Raw genomic sequence first — 17,724 nt, 5'->3', positions numbered from 1 at the left:
TATCATGATAAAAAAAAAAAGTTAAGATGACAGATGCTATGTCAATGTTTTTGCAATTGAGCGATTATTGGTAAATAGTACATGCATATGCTTCGCTCTGCACGTATGGCAAAGTCTAATAGTAAAGCCGCTCACAGCGCTTACCTTCATGTAGAATGATTGACAGCAAGCCACCATTTATGTGCGTTATTGACGTAGTAGTGCCACGGCCATTTTTGGGGCATGTCCGTCTGCAAATCCGTACTCAAACAGTGTGGCTCTGGCATCTCTGATCAGGCTGCCATGTTGCGTGACCATTGATTTACTTGAGCTGCCGATTATCAAAGAATCTGTGTGTGTGTTATGAATGTGTATGCAGTTTCTGTGCCTTTGTGATTGCTTAAATGGGCTTCTCTATAGTCTTCATGGCTGCCAGGATTTTTGAATCATTTCACACATCCTCCACTTGCACAATCAGAGCTGCAACCACCATAGCATCCGTCAATGAATCAGGCCAGATGTTTTTACCAATTTTTAAAGAAATCAAGGAACACCTGTGGATCTGTGTACATCTCTAATAACAAGAGAGCCAATCGTGGTTCCATGGGCTGTAGGAATTATTGGCCTCATTCAGAGAAAGAAGCAGTGCATATAACTGTTGCGTCTTTGGACTCCCTTACCCCAAACGGCTCAGGAGGCACTGTGTGCAGTGATGCAGGATTCTCCGTCGGAGATGTATGCAAACCAGAATTAGAGGAACCACAGCAGCTTCTTGCATGTGGTATGTTTTATCCAATAGAAAATCAGTAGGAAGTGGTGATCGATTTTTTGGCTGATTTCCAGTCAATTTTCATGTCTACTGCAGTCTATTTTGAATGGAACTGGCAAAAATAAGCGACCAAACTAATAAAAACTTGTCAATGTGGACATTCAGGTTTTTAAAATCAACTGCTAGTAAATATGTAATTTAGGACCTGAAACACTCTATGTTGACTGATTTTAGACAGATTTTAAATCAATCTGAAAAATGAAATGCAGTTGATATTTAGTAAATATACCCCCATATCTCTGCTGCCCAGAGCTGGTGCAAAAGTGTATTTTTTTAATTGAGGGAAAATGGCTGCACAGGGAAACAGGGAGTGGTTTGCAAACTGTGGCACTTCACCCAGGGAGCAGCATCCTGAGGGTAGCAGAGTGCCACGGCCAGTAGCGCAGCTGCAGTGCTTCGTAGAGAGTCCATAGTACCCTTCAGGTGTCTCGACACACTGCAGGGGGTGTGTCTGAAGTGTCCCATCCCCTCATGTGAGGTCTTCAAATAGCAAGGAAATTCCGTTAACATGCACTCTCTCACCCCCTTCTCATGTCACTTATCTTTATATTAAAAACTGAATAGTAATAAAAATTATATCATAACAATAGCATAAAATGAGAGTTGGTATCTGACCCCTTCTAATTGTATCAATTCCAGAGAGTTTTGGCATACCAAGCATCTACAGTCTCCAAACACTTATTATTTCCCATGACCAGTGCCGTAACTATAAATTTTGGTGCCCTGTGCCTCAAAGAGAATTGGTGCCCCCTTTCCCCCGTTATTTAAAATAGGGACAATGCCAACAGGTGAAAAAGCTGCAGGACCTGCAGCGAAACGCGTCAGGTGTTACTGCTACCACCGACCACGTGCTGATACATGAGTACCCGGACCATACTGGACCACTACAATACCTTGGTGAATGGACTCCACTTTAGGCTAACTTGAGCCTTATTCCGCAAAGAAATAGCTCCGCAATCTGGTGAGGACATATGAACATGGCTTTAACCCTCAACTAAAGGACTTTCCAAAGGGATTCTTTCCTCCAGCGGCGCAAGAGCTGTAAAGTAACCATTGGGACTGTGCTATCAGTTTCTCAAAAAAATTTCCATACCAATATTGGTCCAGTTATTATCAACAGGAACGGACACTTTAATTTAAAAACTTTGTAGGGGAAAATTAATTACTAGTTTTTATTAGAGTATTTTAATAAATGTTGTCAATTTTTACATTCAATCCATCTATGTTTGCCAGTTTGTACACTTAAGCGCTGCTATTTTCTGTTGGTTTTATGTTTCTTGGTGTTCACAGGACTGACTAATCCTGTGGTTTTAGCTGCAGCATTAGAACAGTGACCCTTTTTGCGCCCGAGCACCTATCTTGGTAATTTCTCTCAATGCTAATCCTCCCACCTGCCCAGGACAAAGAAGCCTGCTTACAACTTCTGCTGCAGCAAACCCTTACCACCAGTGCGATAAAGTGGAGAATAAGCGCTGCGACTTTCCCTGCTACCTCCGCTACAGAGTGATGCTGCTACTCTGCTCTCTCTCCTCTCCTGCTCTCTCTCTCTTTCTGCACTCCTCAACAAATAGTCCATGAGCTGGACCGTCACGGAGAATACAACTCCCAGCAGCACCATGCGCAGCATTAAAAGGTTGGAAACTTTATTAGACATTAATGGTGAATTCCCACCGACCTCAACCCTGCAGCTTAACCACTATTAGGTATCGCAGCCCTATTTTGTGCCCCTAACCCTTTCAGCCAATCTGAAGCTTGGTACCCCCTGTCGCTGGCCCTGCTGGTGGCGTGCAAGAGCACAGTCAGATTGACAGCACCTGTAGGGTGACCGCTTCAGGCAGCAGCACTCTGACCGATTGCCTTATTTGCCTGTAAATTTTGACATGCAATTTTCAATGCGTATTGGCCATTATTAAATTCCCAATTTGCTAAATTTCATCTTGACTGCAGCTTTATCGCTGAAAAACGCAAAATCGACCAAACGTGTTTCTTAGTAAATACATTTCCTCCAATAACAGGAGGAGACCATTTTGTGGAGTCAGGTGAGAACATAAAACCACCTGTAAAGCAGTTTGTATTTGTTTTCCTTAATCTGGGCACAAATAGAGGTTGTTGGGACATAAATATCATCCCAGTTGTCCTCATCTAGGCTTTTACTTATACCAGTCTCCCAGGCAGACTCATGGGGTCTCTAGTGCTGGAGGTAAAGGTCTGTAACTCTGTGTACAGAGTGGAAATGAATCCTTGGGTGGAGGCATGTTGGAAGCACATTGGATTCACAGATGGTGAGGAGCTTACGTGATAAGTGGTGGACTGTAGAGTGAAAGTGTCGGAGTTGGAGCAGTTGAATTAAGAATTTATGATTGAAGGTGAACTATTCATGTAAGTCTAAAAACTGCGGGAAGGAAGACCCAGCAGTGATGTCATTTAAAAAGTAATACAGTACCGTGCAAAAGTTATAGGCAGGTATGAAAAAAATGCTGCAACGTAAGAATGCTTTCAAAAATAGAAGTGTTAATAGTTTACTTTTAGAAATTAACAAAAATGCAAAGTGAATGAACAGAAGAGAATCTAAAGCAAATCAATATTTGGTGTGACCACCCTTTGCCTTCAAAACAGTATCAATTCTAATAGGTACACTTGCACACAGTTTTTGAAGTAACTCGGCAGAGAGGTTGTTCCAAACATCTTGGAGAACTAACCACAGATGTGGGTGTAAGCTTGCTCAAATCCCTCTGTCTCTTCATATAATCCCAGACAGACTCTCAAAGTTTTAGTGAGTCTCACAGAGTTATCCATCATGCAATACAATCAGGGAGGTGTCTGATTGGCTCCAAATTTTTTATGCAACGACCTCAAACATACAGCCAATGTCATTAAGAACTATCTTCAGTGTAAAGAAGAACAAGGAGTCCTGGAAGTGATGATATGTCCCCCACAGAGCCCTGATCTCAATATAATTGAGTCTGTCAAGGATTACATAAACAGAAGGATTTGAGCAAGTCTACATCCACAGAAGATATCCATGATGTTTGGCATAACAGTGTGGTTTTACCAAGGTTCAAAATTCTCTTTTTATGGTTATTATTTTGTTTTGCTTCTAATTCTGACTCAGGCCCAATATGTTTAACTTATAATTTGGACTTGAAATATACTGGGTCACCTCAGCTCTTCTCCAAGACTGCTGCAATATTTACCCTGTGCTGGTGCTGTTTGGTTCTTCTCTCTTCCCAGCTTCAAACGTATACCGTGTCTGTTGCGACAGTGAGGGCCAACGAGTAGAGGTGCACGCCTCGTCACACTATGCATGACAGAGATGGGACATACTGTACCATCCACGATTATTATATAGATTCCACTCTGTGTTGAGCATCATTTTTCAGTTCAAAATTAGATCATCTATGAAACCCAGTATACGGACAGTGTGATCCCTGCCACCAGTGTGCCGGCTGCAGGGCGACCGCTAGCAAGCCACTTGTGGGCTCGCTGCAGGCGCGATGCTGTGGGTACGGTGGCTCGCTGCTCTCGCCACAGGTTATACTCTCCCTCTATGGGTGTCGTGGCCACCCATAGAGGGAGACAAGTCTGTGGCGCTGGGATTCCGGTGTCGGCACTGTGGCGTCCAGGATCCCGACAAGCGGCATTGTAACCACTTCCTGTCCGTATTACGGCAATGGAGGAAAGATATCTGTCTCTTATTGGACAATACGCAAAGTATTTATTCCCAGGCAACTAACAAACATCTGTCACATGCTGCTTGTTGTCTACCGCCTTTTTAGATTTTCTGGCCTCAGTGGTTTTTCCCTGAACCGACTCTGTATGTTGGTTCATTTAGGATTTGTCAAAACAAGTGACTGTTATTTACCTGTGTTTCTGCTGCGGGGTACACTGGGCTCCACAAGGATTAACATCGGGGGGTGTAGAGTAGGATATTGATCCGAGGCACCAACTGGCTCAAAGCTTTGACTGTTCCCAAGATGCACAGCGCCGCCTCCTTTATAACCCCGCCTCTGTGCACAGGAGCTCAGTTTGTAAGTTGGTGCCATGCAGTAAGCAGGCTAACAACAGGGGGGCTGCTCCTGCAGCCCTAAGTAAAAGCTAATTTCAGAAGAAAAAAGAATAATTGAAGACTTCAAGGGCTGCAGCAGGGTTAGATGTCAGTCAGACATCTCCTGCTGCACCTCCATCACTCCCCCAGCGGCACTGTATACTCCCGCGCACTGGTTGCCAGGTAACTACAGCGTAGGCTCCGGTGTTCTTCTCGGTTAGTCACACAATCGCCGCTGTCTTCTGGAAGGCGGGCCGTGCGCACTGGCATGGACACTGTAAGGGGCAGCCGCTCCACTAGCCTCCGGGACACAGGGCACAGGTGGGGTTTTTGTCTCTGTTAAACCCGTTTCATTGCAGCCCGCAGCGCCCAGTGGGGAAGCCAGCAGGGGGATAAGGACTGACCTGTAGCCCCTCCCCCAGCCCCAGGACGCCATTTGGGTAAATGTTCCCGCCCTGGAGCTGCATTTCTCTCCCTCACTCCCTGCGTCCGCCATTACATGGAGAGCTGCACTGTTCCTGGGACTGCTTGGGCAAATCCTCCTCTGTAAAGCCGCCTGCTCGTCAGAGCTGTGCATTTTACAGGGCATATATATATACACTGTTCAAAAAAATAAAGGGAACACTTAAACAACACAATGTAACTCCAAGTCAATCACACTTCTGTGAAATTAAACTGTCCACTTAGGAAGCAACACTGATTGACAATCAATTTCACATGCTGTTGTGCAAATGGAATAGACAACAGGTGGAAATTGTAGGCAATTAGAAAGACACCCCCCAATAAAGGAGATGTTCTGCAGGTGGTAACCACAGACCACTACTCAGCTCCTATGCTTTCTGGCTGATGTTTTGGTCGCTTCTGAAAGCTGGCGGTGCTTTCACTCTAGTGGTAGCATGAGACGGAGTCTACAACCCACACAAGTGGCTCAGGTAGTGCAGCTCATCCAGGATGGCACATCAATGCGAGCTGTGGCAAGAAGGTTTGCTGTGTCTGTCAGCGTAGTGTCCAGAGCATGTCCAGAGCATGGAGGCGCTACCAGGAGACAGGCCAGTACATCAGGAGACATGGAGGAGGCCGTAGGAGGGCAACAACCCAGCAGCAGGACCACTACCTCCGCCTTTGTGCAAGGAGGAAAAGGAGGAGCACTGCCAGAGCCCTGCAAAATGACCTCCAGCAAGCCACAAATGTGCATGTGTCTACTCAAACGATCAGAAACAGACTCCATGAGGGTGGTTTGTGGGCCCGACGTCCACAGGTGGGGGTTGTGCTTACGTCCCAACACCGTGCAAGACGTTGGGCATTTGCCAGAGAACACCAAGATTGGCAAATTTGCCACTGGCGCCCTGTGCTCTTCACAGATGAAAGCAAGTTCTCACTGAGCACATGTGACAGACGTGACAGAGTCTGGAGACGCCAAGGAGAACGTTCTGCTGCCTGCAACATCCTCCAGCATGACTGGTTTGGCAGTGGGTCAGTAATGGTGTGGGGTGGCATTTCTTTGGGGGGCCGCACAGCCCTCCATGTGCTCGCCAGAGGTAGCCTGACTGCCATTAGGTACCGAGATGAGATCCTCAGACCCCTTGTGAGACCATATGCTGGTGTGGTTGGCCCTGGGTTCCTCCTAATGCAAGACAATGCTAGACCTCATGTGGCTGGAGTGTGTCAGCCGTTCCTGCAAGACGAAGGCATTGATGCTATGGACTGGCCCACCCGTTCCCCAGACCTGAATCCAGTTGAGCACATCTGGGACATCATGTCTCGCTCCATCCACCAACGCCACGTTGTACCACAGACTGTCCAGGAGTTGGCGGATGCTTTGGTCCAGGTCTGGGAGGAGATCCCTCAGGAGACCATCTGCCACCTCATCAGGAGCATGCCCAGGCGTTGTAGGGAGGTCATACAGGCACGTGGAGGCCACACACACTACTGAGCCTCATTTTGACTTGTTTTAAGGACATTACATCAAAGTTGGATCAGCCTGTAGTGTGTTTTTCCACTTTAATTTTGAGTGTGACTCCAAATCCAGACCTCCATGGGTTAATAAATTTGATTTCCATTGATAATTTCTCTAACGTCCTAGAGGATGCAGGGGTCTCCGTAAGGACCATGGGAATAGACGGGCTCCGCAGGAGATAGGGCACTTTAAGAAAGCTTTGGATTCTGGGTGTGCACTGGCTCCTCCCTCTATGTCCCTCCTCCAGACCTCAGTTTTACACTGTGCCCAGAGGAAGATGGGCGCACTGCAGGGAGCTCTCCTGAGTTCTTTGCATTAGAAAGCATTTTTGTTTGGATTTTTCTATTTTTACAGGGAGCACTGCTGGCAACAGGCTCCCTGCATCGAGGGACTGGGGAGAGAGGAGCAGACCTACTTAAATGATAGGATCTGCTTCCTCGGCTACTGGACACCATTAGCTCCAGAGGGGGTGAACACAGGTTCGTCCTGGGCGTCCACCCCCAGATCCACGCCGCCGTTCTCCTCACAGAGCCAGAAGAACAGAAGCAAGAAGACGTCTCAGGCGACAGAAGCCTTCAGCGGCTTCACTGAGATAACGCACAGCACCGCAGCTGTGCGTCATTGCTCCACACACCTCACACACTCCGGTCACTGTATGGGTGCAGGGCGCAGGGGGGGCGCCCTGGGCAGCAATAATAACACCTCAAAACATGGCAAAAAGATATATACATGTACAGCTGGGCACTGTACATGTGTATAAAAGAGCCCCCGCCATTTTTACACAAATTTGAGCGGGACCGAAGCCCGCCGCTGAGGGGGCGGGGCTTCTCCCTCAGCACTCACCAGCGCCATTTTTCTCTCCACAGAACGCTGAGAGGAAGCTCCCCGGACTCTTCCCTGCTTACACACGGTGAAGGGGTGTTTAAAAGAGAGGGGGAGGGGGCACATAATTGGCGGATAAGATATTATACAGCGCTGCTGGGGAAAAAACATTTTGTGTTGGTCTCCAGGGTCATTGCACTGGGGTGTGTGCTGGCATACTCTCTCTCTGTCTCTCCAACGGGCTTTAAAGGGGATACTGTCTTCAGAAAAGAGTGGGTGAAGTGTGTCGGTACGTGTGTGTCGACATGTTTGACGAGGAAGGCTCGCTTAATGTGGAGGGGAGTGTTTGAATGTCAGGTCGCCGTCGGCAACGCCGACACTGGACTGGGTGGATATGCTGAATGTCTTAAATGCAAATGTGAATCTCCTGCATAAAAGGTTAGACAAGGCTGAGGCTAGGGATCAGTCAGGTAGCCAGACCGTGCCTGTCCCTGTGGCGCCAGGACCTTCAGGGTCTCAAAAGCGCCCCATATCCCAGGTCGCTGACACAGATACCGACACAGATACTGACTCTAGTGTCGACTATGAGGATGCAAAATTACAGCCGAAGGTGGCAAAGGGTATTCGATACATGATTATTGCCATAAAAGAGGTTTTGCATATCACTGAGGAATCCCCTGTCCCTGACACGAGGGTTCACATGTATAAAGGGAAAAAGCCTGAGGTCACGTTTCCATCCTCATTTGAGCTAAGCGAATTGTGCGAAAAGGCTTGGGAGTCTCCGGATAGGAGACTACATGTTCCCAAAAGGATTCTTATGGCGTATCCTTTTCCACAGAAGGATAGGCTACGATGGGAATCTTCGCCTAAAGTAGACAAGGCACTGACACGCTTATCCAAGAAGGTGGCACTGCCTTCTCCGGATACAGCTTCCCTCAAGGATTCTGCTGATCGCAAGCAGGAAATTACCATGAAGCACATTTACACACATTCAGGAACTATCGTTAGACCGGCCATGGCGTCGGCCTGGGTTTGTAGTGCTGTCGTGGCATGGGCAGACTCCTTATCTAGGGAGATTGACACCTTAGATAGGGATACCATTCTAATGACCATTGAGCATATCAGAGATGTTGCCTTGTATATGAGGGATGCTCAGAGAGACATTTGTTTACTAAGCTCCAGAATAAACGCTATGTCTATTTCTGCTAGGCGACTCTTGTGGACCCGACAGTGGACGGGAGACGCCGTCTCAAAGCGGCATATGGAGTCATTGCCTTACAGGGAGGAGGAGTTGTTTGGAGAAGGCCTCTCGGACCTTGTCTCTACTGCTACGGCCGGTAAATCGAATTTTTTACCTTATGTTCCCCCGCAGCATGCTAAGAAGGTACCGCATTATCAAATGCAGTCCTTTCGTTCCAATAAAAGCAAGAAGGTACGAGGATCGTCCTTTGTTGCCAGAGGTAAATGCAAAGGAAAAAAGCTGCTCTCGGCTAGTTCCCAAGAGCAGAAGTCCTCCCCTACTTCCGCAAAGTCCACCGCATGACGCTGGGGCTTTCCGGGGGGGGGGGTTAGATCAAGTGGGGGCATGTCTTTGTCTTTTCAGCCACGTCTGGGTTCTCTCACAGGTGGATCCCTGGGCAATAGAGATTGTTTCCCAGGGATACAGACTGGAATTCGAAGACATGCCTCCTCGCCGGTTTTTCAAATCGGCTCTACCGGCTTCCCTGTCGGAGAGGGAGCTGGTGTTAGCTGCAATTCACAAATTGTACATTCAACAGGTGATAGTCGAAGTTCCTCATCTCCAGCAAGGAGAGGGTTATTATTCATCCCTGTTTGTGGTACCGAAACTGGACGGTTCGGTCAGACCCATTTTAAATCTGAAATCCCTGAACCTGTACTTGAAGAGTTTCAAGTTCAAAATGGAATCGCTCAGAGCGGTCATCGCCAGCCTGGATGGAGGTGATCGGAAGGTGTCCCTTGATATAAAGGATGCGTACCATCATGTTCCGATTTTCCCTCCTCACCAGGCGTTCCTGAGATTTGCAGTACAGGACTGTCACTACTAATTTCAGACGTTGCCGTTTGGTCTTTCCACGGCCCCGAGAATTTTCACCAAGGTAATGGCGGAAATGATGGTGCTCCTGCGCAGGCAGGGCGTCACAATTATCCCGTACTTGGACGATCTCCTCATAAAGGCGAGATCTCGGGAGAAGTTGCTGGACAGCATGTCTCTGTCCGTGAAGACGTTGCAGAGGCACGGCTGGATTCTCAATTAACTGAAATCCCAGCTAGTCCCTGCAATGCGTCTGACCTTTTTGGGCCTGTTTCTAGACACAGACCAAAAAAGAGTTTTTCTTCCAGTGGAGAAGGCTCAGGAGCTCGTAGCTCTGGTCAGGAACCTATTGAAGCCGAAAAAGTTTTCAGTGCATCATTGCACGAGGGTTCTGGGGAAGATGGTGGCTTCATACGAGGCCATCCCCTTCGGCAGGTTCCATGCAAGGACTTTTCAATGGGACCTATTGGACAAATGGTCCGGGTCCCATCTACACATGCAAAAACGGATCACCCTGTCTCCCAGGGCCAGGGTGTCTCTCCTGTGGTGGCTGCGCAGTGCTCACCTCCTGGAGGGTCGCAGGTTCGGCATTCAGGACTGGGTCCTGGTGACCACGGACGCGAGCCTCCGAGGTTGGGGAGCTGTCGCACTAGGAAGAAATTTCCAGGGTCTCTGGTCAAGCCTAGAGACTGGTCTTTACATCAATGTCCTGGAGTTGAGGGCCATATACAACGCCCTACGCCAAGCGGAGGAATGGCTTCGGAAAAAAACGGTTCTGATTCAGTCAGACAATGTCACGGCAGTGGCTCATGTAAACCGACAAGGCGGCACAAGGAGCAGAGTGGCCATGGCAGAGGCGACCAGGATTCTACGCTGGGCGGAAGGCCATGTAAGCGCACTATCAGCAGTGTTCATCCCGGGGGTGGACAACTGGGAGGCGGACTTCCTCAGCAGGCACGACCTGCATCCGGGAGAGTGGGGACTTCATCAAGAAATCTTCACACAGATCACGGATCGGTGGGGACTGCCTCAGATAGACATGATGGGGTCCCGCCTCATCAAAAAGCTAAAGAGGTATTGCGCCAGGTCAAGAGACCCTCAGGCGGTTGCGGTAGACGCTGTGGTGACACCTTGGGTGTTCAGATCGGTCTATGTGTTTCCTCCTCTACCTCTCATACCCAAGGTGTTGAGGATAATAAGAATAAGAAGGGTCAGAACAATCCTCATTGTTCAGATTGGCCAAGGAGGACTTGGTATCCGGATCTGCAAGAGTTGCTCACAGAAGATCCGTGGCCTCTTCCTCTAAGGCAGCACCTGCTACAGCAGGGGCCCTGTCTTTTCCAAGACTTACCGCGGCTGCGTTTGACGGCATGGCGGTTGAACGCCGGATCCTAGCTGAAAAAGGGATTCCGGAGGAGGTCATTCCTACCCTGATCAAGGCTAGGAAGGACGTGACGTCGAAACATTATCACCGTATATGGCGAAAATATGTTTCTTGGTGTGAGGCCAGAGCTGCTCCTACGGAGGAGTTCCAGTTGGGCCGTCTGCTTCACTTCCTTCAAACGGGAGTGAATTTGGGCCTAAAATTAGGGTCCATAAAGGTTCAAATTTCGGCCTTATCCATTTTCTTTCAAAGAGAATTGGCTTCTCTTCCTGAAGTACAGACTTTTGTGAAGGGCGTGCTGCATATTTAGCCTCCGTTTGTACCTCCGGTGGCGCCTTGGGACCTTAACGTGGTATTAAGTTTCCTCAAGTCTCCTTGGTTTGAACCACTCAAAACAGTGGAGTTGAAATACCTCACTTGGAAAGTGGTCATGTTGTTGGCCTTAGCTTCTGCAAGGCGGGTTTCGGAATTGGCGGCTTTATCATATAAAAGCCCATACCTGATTTTTCACGTGGATAGGGCAGAGTTGAGGACTCGTCCTCAATTTCTGCCCAAGGTGGTCTCATCTTTTCATATGAACCAACCTATTGTCGTGCCTGTGGCTACACGGGACTTGGAGGATTCCGAGTCCCTGGATGTGGTCAGGGCTTTGAAGATTTATGTGACCAGAACAGCTAGGATCAGGAAGACCGAAGCTCTGTTTGTTCTGTATGCGGCCAACAAGGTTGGCGCTCCTGCTTCAAAGCAGACTATTGTTTGCTGGATCTGTAACACGATTCAGCAGGCGCATTCTTCGGCAGGATTGCCATTGCCTAAATCGCTTGAGGCCCATTCCACTAGGAAGGTGGGCTCTTCATGGGCGGCTGCCCGAGGGGTCTCGGCACTACAACTGTGCCAAGCTGCTACTTGGTCGGGGTCAAACACCTTTGCAAAGTTCTATAAGTTTGATACCCTGGCTGAGGAGGACCTCCTGTTTGCTCAATCGGTGCTGCAGAGTCATCCGCACTCTCCCGCCCGTTTGGGAGCTTTGGTATAATCCCCATGGTCCTTACGGAGTCCCCAGCATCCTCTAGGACGTTAGAGAAAATAAGATTTTACTTACCGGTAAATCTATTTCTCGTAGTCCGTAGAGGATGCTGGGCGCCCGTCCCAAGTGCGGACTTCTTCTGCAAGACTTGTATATAGTTATTGCTTACATAAGGGTTATGTTATAGTTGATCGGGTTTGAACCGAGGCTATGTTATTGTTCATACTGTTAACTGGGTAGTTTATCACAAGTTATACGGTGTGATTGGTGTGGCTGGTATGAATCTTGCCCTTAGATTTACAAAAATCCTTTCCTCGTACTGTTCATCTCCTCTGGGCACAGTTTCTCTAACTGAGGTCTGGAGGAGGGACATAGAGGGAGGAGCCAGTGCACACCCAGAATCCAAAGCTTTCTTAAAGTGCCCTATCTCCTGCGGAGCCCGTCTATTCCCATGGTGCTTACGGAGTCCCCAGCATCCTCTAGGACGTTAGAGAAATAGATTTACCGGTAAGTAAAATCTTATTTTTTGTGTGATTTTGTTGTCAGCACATTCAACTATGTAAAGAACAAAGTATTTAATAAGAATATTTCATTCATTCAGATCTAGGTTGTGTTGTTTAAGTGTTCCCTTTTTTTTTTGAGCAGTGTATATATATATATATATATATATATATATATATATAAAATTGCTATACTGAGTATTACTTTGTATTGCTAGTCCAGTGCAGTTTTATTGTTTGGAATAACTTCTGCATTGTACATTTGTGACTATATGTGTGTGTGCATGTAGCTGCTGCGTGGCTTCCATCTCGTGTATTTTACTCCGCTTGTTACTCATATATTCTGTAACCTGAGGGGGCGAAGTGCGTCAGATTTATTATCTAATATAGGTGTTTCACAAGATTTACTTACTGTGTATTTTTCTATGTGATTTATAGTCACCATATATCTCTTGGATTTCCGGTTTGTGCTGACACACTACACTGGGAGTTCTTGCTAGTTATATTGCTGCTAATATTGTACTAGGTTGCATGTTATTGAGCTTAGCGTTATGTCAGCTACCCGGGGCAATGGAACTGGGGCTTCTCCCACATTGCGTGGAGGTGATGCTGCAGACAGTTTTGAGGAAAACCTGGCAGCAGAGAGTACAAGTTCAGGGGATTCCTTACCTCCCAGTGGGTCTGTATCACTGGGGGCCAATAATGACCCACCTTGGGCTACCTTCTCCACTTTATTAAATACACTGATAACGAAACTTACGCCCCCTGTGGGACCTCCTATGCCAGTGCAGCAGTTTATGGTCCCTGCAGGCAGATCAAATTTCATCTCAGTTACAGCACTTGAACCGATTGCTGACTAAAAACAAGTCTCACTCTCGCCCACCTAAGACTAAGATGTCTTCTAAACAGGCCGCTACTTCCTCATAATCCACCGCTGTTCCGGACACATCCTCTGAGGAGGAGGATGCATATACTGACCCCACAGACACTGACTCTGATGCTTCTGATTGGGAAGGGAAGTCACTGGTGGATGTCCCTGATTTGATTGAGCCTATCAGGCTCATTCTTCAAGTCTCTGATGAACCTGAGCCTGCGGCTGTCTCTAATTTAAAATATTTAAATGTAAGAATGTGGTTAAACAAGTTTTACCTCATTCTCAACACCTGGCTGACATACGTCAGGAATCCTGGGAAAATCCGGGAACGAAATTCACACTGCATAAGAGACTGTTGGCCCGCTATCCTCTCTCTGCGGAGCTATGTAAAAATTGGGAAACTCCTCCGCCTGTAGATTCTCATGTTGCACGCGTGGAAGTTTCCTCAGCTCTGCCGGTGACTACCGTCACCTCCCTGAGGGAACCGACGGATAGATGTGTGGAGGGTTGTTTAAAAGCAATTTACACCCTAGGGCTGTGCATATACCAACCATTGCAGCGACATGGGCTGCTGAAGCTGTTGAAGCATGGGCTCAGGAGCTGGAGGCAGAGCTACCTTCCAGCGCTTCTGATCATGCTAGACAATGTTTCTCATATATTGCCACGGCTTCAATTTACCTTAAGGAGGCGGCTTCCGATGCTACTACGTTCCTCTTGGCCCGACGTATCCTTTGGTTGAGATCCTGGTCGGGGAATATGGATTCTAAGAAAACCCTGGCGGTGCTTCCTTTTAAGGGAGACATTCTTTTTGAGAAGACCTCAATAAGATTGAGGATAACCTGGGTTCTTCTAAAAAAGCTTGCCTACCAAGTACGGCTTCTTCTGCACCGAAGGCTAAAAGTACTTTCTCTCTGCCTTTTCATCCTCCAGGAAAAGCAAAAGGTCAGGCTTACCCAAAACAAGCCTGTACTTCCAAACCTGCTAATCCCAGACCAAAGCGGGCCTGGGCTGCTCGTCAGCCTGCTTCCAAAACTGACAAGCCTGCCGCATGACGGGGCGGGCCGGCTTCTAGGTTTTGCCCAGGAATGGTTGAAGACCACTTCAGATGCCTGGGTAAGGGAAGTCGTCACTCGAGGTTACGCCGTATCCTTCAAGAAACGTCCCCCTCATCGATTTTGCCTGACAGACATCCCTTTAGACCTGGTGAAGGAAAACACTCTTCATTCAGTAGTACAATCCCTCCTGACCACAGGAGTGGTAGTACAGGTGCCACTGGCTCAGCGAGGCAAGGGGTACTGTTCACTGCTGTTTCTAGTGCCGAAACCGAATGGGTCCTCGCGGCCCAATCTCAATCTCAAGTCCTTGAACAAGTATGTGAGGGTCTCCAAGTTTCGTATGGAAACTCTTCGCTCTATTGTTCTGGCCTTGGATCCTGGGGACTATATGGTCTCCCTGGACATACAGGATGCCTACCTGCATATTCCTATGGCAATGTCACATCAGCAGTACCTGAGGTTTGCAGGGCAACCTTCATTACCAATTTAGGGCGTTACCTTTTGGTTTGACAATGGCTCCGCGAGTTTTCACCAAAGTAATGGCAGTAATGACGGCTGTACTCTGCCGTCAAGGGGTCAGGATCATGCCATAGCTGGACGATTTGTTGATCCTGGCAGATTCCCCAAAAAGTTTCCTGCGTCATCTAGATCTGACTGTCCAGTTCATTAAAGCCCACGGGTGGCTAGTCAACTGGAAGAAATCTTCCCTGGTTCCTGCTCGGAGCATGGTGCACCTGGGAGCGTTATTGGACACTCACAACTAGCGGTTGTTCTTGTCTCAGGAGAAAGTCCTGAAGCTTCAGGACAGGATTTGATGCTTCCTATCTCATCCGCAAGTGTCGATACATTCGGCAATGCAAGTGCTAGGTCTCATGGTGTCGGCTTTCAACATGGTGGAGTATGCTCAATTCCATTCTCGCCCTCTGCAGAAGTTAATTCTTGCCAAGTGGACAGCCTGCCTCACTGGATCAGATCTCAAATGATCTCCTTGTCTCCAGAGGTCCGCCTGTCACTGAGCTGGTGGCTTCAGGACCATCGATTGAGCAGGGGTCATCCCTTCTGGATCTCCAACTGGGTCCTGCTGATAACGGATGCCACTCTGAAAGTTTGGGGCGCGGTGTTGGAGCAACACTCCCTTCAGGGTCAGTGGACCAAGGAGGAGTCTCTACTCCCGATAAATATTCTGGAACTGTGGTGTTCAATGCACTGAACCTGGCCCAGCATTTGATACAGAACAGACCTGTTCAAGTACAGTTGGACAACGCCACCACAGTGGCGTACATCAATCATCAAGGTGGCACTCAAAGCCGCATGGCAATGGGGGAAGTATCACGGATTCTTCAGTGTGTCAGGAACCACAGTTCACGCACTGCTCGCACACGCCACTTACCGGCACTCTGGTGTATTCTGGTGTATTTTGTGGTTACTAGCATGATTTCCACTGACTCTGGCAGAGTCACATGATCCAGAGTCACATGATCCAGAGTCACATGATCCAGGTATCCAGGTAATTACTTCCTTTTTCTGTGCATGCTGCTCCTGCTGCCAGCAGCAACCAATCAGCATCCTTCTGTGGGTATATAAGCAGGCTTCCCAGAGTCCTCATTGCCTTGAACAATTTGTCAATTCTCCTGCAAGTTCTCCAGCGTCGCTCTCAAGGCTCCAGGCTTGCTCCAGAGATCAGTTTACCTGTGTCCTGCTGTACCTGCCTCCAGAGACTTCCACTATCACCATCTCAGTGTGTTACCAGTCTGCGGTGCTCAGTCCAGGATTCCCCTCACAGGTTCTGGATATCCTCAGGTACCCAAGCACTCCAGAGTTCACCATCTCCGATATACTTACCTTTTCACGTCACCATCAGGATAATCCGATGTTAAGCATTCCCTCTATACCCGAGTGTCTCACAGCCTCCGCAGGGGAGCCTGAGCAGAGGGCCGCGATCTGCCCATCAGGCGCAGCGAAGACCATATCCCCTGGCGGGGGTCACTGGCGAAAACCCCTGGCGAGTTAGACTCCGCGCCTCTGCTTCAGGTCTCGCCAATCTCTGTGCTCACTGTGTAAACTTCCAGAGTGCTCCAGCATATGACTTGTCCATATCTCAGCCACCTAACTTCTGCCTCCCTGCGCTCTCCACTGGCTCACCCGGGTCATTATCGGGAACACAATCAGACCAGCCCATGACAGTTTGTTCAAGGCCGGTGGACTCGGCACCTGACCACAGTGTGGGCCCAGGGGCTCTTCAGGATGTTATTTCATGAATAGAGACACAGGAAGCCACACAGCAGCATGTCACTACCTACCAACAGGAAGTGTCCACTCGCTTGGATGCCCTCTAGCAGTCTCTCAGGTCACCTGCCCCTGTAGTGTCCGCACCATCAGTTGCTCATTCTTCTGTGTCTGTCTCTCGCTTACAGCTTCCTGCTCCTAATAAATATGATGGAAACCCAAAGCTCTGTAGAGGATTTCTCAATCAGTGTGACATCCAATTTGAACTACAGCCACAGAATTTCCCTTCTGCTAGGACCAAGATAGCTTACATTGTCTCCCTGCTAACTGGTTCGGCTTTAAGTTGGGTATCACCGCTGTGGAAAAGGTCTGACCCTTTACTCACTGATTACGTCAAATTTGTTTCCGCATTCAGACGCATATTCGACGAGCCAGGTCGAGCAGCGTCCGCCTCTACAGAAATACTCCGTATTAAACAAGGCTACCGTCCCATGGGACAGTTTGTGGCCCAGTTCCAGACCTTGACTTCCGAATTAAAGTGGAACAATGAAGCACTAACTGCTGCTTTCTGGCTAGGCGTTTCAGAGCGCATTAAGGACGAGTTGGCTACCCGTGATCTTCCATTTCTTTTAGAAGATTTAATCTCCCTGTGTGTTAAAATAGACCTACGTCTCAGAGAGAGAGGTCTAGAGCGGCAGGGAAAAGTTTTCTCCAGAGTTTCTTCCCCGCCTCTGCATTGTCCAGTGACTGCTAGCACAGAAGAACCTAAGCAAGCAGGTAGATCTAGGCTATCACTGGAAGAACGATCCAGGAGGCAAAAAGATAAATTGTGTTTGTATTGTGCCGCTCCTGGTCACTTTATCGGGTCCTGTCCTGAGCGTCCGGGAAAACACCAAGCCCTAGCCTGCAATGGGGGAGTCAGGTTAGGCCATTTAATAAAGTCTCCTCCTTCTCCTGACTTAGTTCTCCCAGT

General features: G+C 48.3%; 1 protein-coding gene across 1 annotated transcript in view; it reads left to right on the top strand.

Moving 5' to 3' along the window:
* The window catches only part of ADCY5 (adenylate cyclase 5), a 984,560-nt gene that overhangs the window by 523,237 nt on the left and 443,599 nt on the right, over positions 1 to 17,724 (top strand). The window lies entirely within an intron of this gene.

Source organism: Pseudophryne corroboree, chromosome 7, assembly GCF_028390025.1.
Source record: "Pseudophryne corroboree isolate aPseCor3 chromosome 7, aPseCor3.hap2, whole genome shotgun sequence".
Taxonomy (NCBI): domain Eukaryota; kingdom Metazoa; phylum Chordata; class Amphibia; order Anura; family Myobatrachidae; genus Pseudophryne; species Pseudophryne corroboree.
The sequence above is the reverse complement of the archived record's forward strand: the minus strand, read 5'-3'. Positions and strand labels throughout refer to the sequence as shown.